The following is a 2,500-nucleotide window of genomic DNA, read 5'->3' as shown; positions in this document are numbered from 1 at the left end:
ATTGTAAAAAGTCAAAAACATCAACGTTCCCTGTGACTTTTGAAGACACATTTTCGCGCAGGTAAGACTTCATCAACTCAGTATAAAACCATATGCTTAATTAACCAACCTCTCTAAAACAAAACAGGTTTCGTCGTAGGAACTTCAACTTATACTGTGGAACATGACATGCTTTTTCAAGACTGACAAAAGTGCAACGAAAATAAAGACTTTGTAAAGATCTGAAAAGAAATCAAACACAGCTGTACCTGTGTTCACTGGGTTTCCTCCAGTTCTTAATGGGAGAAATGCTTCTTCATCTTCCCGAGACTGTTTGTTCTTTAAATGTATGTTGGACCATTTTCCTCCAGTTCTTAATGGGAGAAATGCTTCTTCATCTTCCAGAGACTGTTTGTTCTTTAAATGTATGTTGGACCATTTTCCTCCAGTTCTTAATGGGAGAAATGCTTCTTCATCTTCCCGAGACTGTTTGTTCTTTAAATGCATGTTGGACCATTTTCCTCCAGTTCTTAATGGGAGAAATGCTTCTCCATCTTCCCGAGACTGTTTCTTCTTTAAATGCATGTTGGACCATTTTTTACAACTGACTAGTTGTGTCTACATCCTGGAAATTCATAGAGCAAAAACTACACTGATATAGAAACAATACCGATATATGATTGCCGCATAGTGACTGTTCTGTTAAGCGTCAATAGTTCACGATATCCGCAACAAAAATACTCATATATCAACATCATAATATTAGTAAGTAAAAAATATGCATTAGCATATTCAAAACAAACACAGTCGATATCCCATTGGAGCTGATATTTGAAATTAAAAAGTAACTAAACTTAGGACATTATGAAAATGATTGACATAACAAAGGCCTTTCCTCTCGTGACACCCACGGGATCCCCTCATGGCCTGGGCAGCTAGGCCAGTGGGCAGGTGTGCGTGAGAAAGAGGCCAGGGTCCCGACTGGCTGTGGAACCAGTACCATTTCGCAGCTACGGGAGGACATGTTAATAAACATTAATTCGTTTTGACCAAAACTTATCAAAACCCGAACAGAGCCGGTGTACTTATAAAAACTAGTTCCATCGCAACACGGGTAAAAATTTGATAATGTTTTTTTATAAAATGAGCATTGAACGAAGTGCTTTCCTGGGCGTTTGGGATAGGGGTGATGCTTTCATTTTCTGAACCCGCTGGTTGTTATTCTTAAGTAGTATTGATTACGAGCAAATATATCGCGATCGCGTGCGCGCGCGCGCACACACACACACACACACACACACACACACACACACACACACGTGTTGAGGTGAGTCCTATGTAAGGCAGTGTGCACAGTGACACGTATTTCATCCCCCTGTTTTCTGACAGCCTGCTTACAAGGAGCCCCTGAAAATATCGTCTTCCCCAGACATGCTGACGTAAGTTGGAGAGCTAACACTCTCTTCATCAATGGCACTGGCAACGCAAGAGAGAGAGAGAGAGAGAGAGGGGGGGGGGGATTCGCACGATAGCAATATGAACACGCACACACGTACAGTCTAAAGAAACTGAACCTCTGCAAAGATACCCCGCAATTCATCAACAAATATTGCGGTTCTCAGGAGAGAAAATAAAATCGGACGCAAATTTGTGCCCCTTACATCGGGAACAAGCCAGTTTGAAGGAATGTCAAACAACGTACAGCCAAGGTCATTAGGGGGTAAGCCTACCAACCAGCACAGTAAACAACTGCCTGCCAAAACAAACTTTCCCTCCGCGCAGAATTCGTCAACATACCACCACGCACTTGTACACTAAACTACAAAACAAATAAAAACAAGACAGGTGAATGAGGTGAAGTAGGAAGGAGGGGGAGGGGAGAGAGTGATGATGGGGGAGCGTCTCGGGAACAGGGTAGCTGAAAGTCTTGGCACAGGTAGCCCTCCGTCTAGCCCACTATTCGATACAGGCGTTTTGACATTCCTATACCGGCAGTGTCAGTGATGTTTCTTGCCCTCAAGACGGTACCACCTGGGGTTTCACGTGCAAAAAAAAAAAAAAGTCTGACCCAACACAGTGACATAGCGACACAGGCGGAAAGGACAGGGACACAGACGGACATAACGTGCAGCGGCAGCACTCACCTAGACGTAACGGGGCGGAGAGAGAGAGGTCCCTTGTTGCACACACTGGAGGTCTGCACAGCGGAAAGACTTGGAAGGTGTGTACCCCTGTCCTGTGGCTGCCTTTCCCCGCTTCCTCCTCTCCTATCCCCCTTGGTTCTTGCTGGCTGGCGGCGAGTAGGCGTGCGGCGGAAGGGTGTGTGTGTGTGTGGGTGTGAGGGGAGTGGGTGGATGGGGAGGGGAGGGGATGGTCACGTGAGGCAGCCGGCACACCGCTGATGGTATTTCCAAAAGGTGAGAGGTCTCTACCGGGCCTGTTCCCTGGACGGGGAGTTGTGCCCCCTTGTGAAATGGTGGACCCCCCCCCCCAACCCCCTCGCCCCCACCCCCACGCCGTC

The 2,500-nt window shown here is 46.4% G+C and overlaps 1 protein-coding gene across 8 annotated transcripts in view; it reads right to left on the bottom strand.

The window, feature by feature from the left end:
- Positions 1-2,325, bottom strand: part of LOC143286719 (uncharacterized) — a 77,235-nt gene extending 74,910 nt beyond the window's left edge. The window contains exon 1 of one of the 8 annotated variants that reach the window (XM_076594414.1): positions 2,124-2,325. The gene's annotated coding sequence lies outside the window, so the exon portion shown is untranslated. The remainder of the gene's footprint in view (positions 1-2,123) is intronic. The other 7 variants (XM_076594416.1, XM_076594417.1, XM_076594418.1 and 4 more) reach the window with 7 other exon arrangements.
- Positions 2,326-2,500: the final 175 nt, after the last annotated feature.

Source organism: Babylonia areolata, chromosome 10, assembly GCF_041734735.1.
Source record: "Babylonia areolata isolate BAREFJ2019XMU chromosome 10, ASM4173473v1, whole genome shotgun sequence".
Lineage (NCBI taxonomy): Eukaryota > Metazoa > Mollusca > Gastropoda > Neogastropoda > Buccinidae > Babylonia > Babylonia areolata.
Note: the sequence above shows the minus strand (reverse complement) of the source record. Positions and strands in the feature narration are given on the sequence as shown.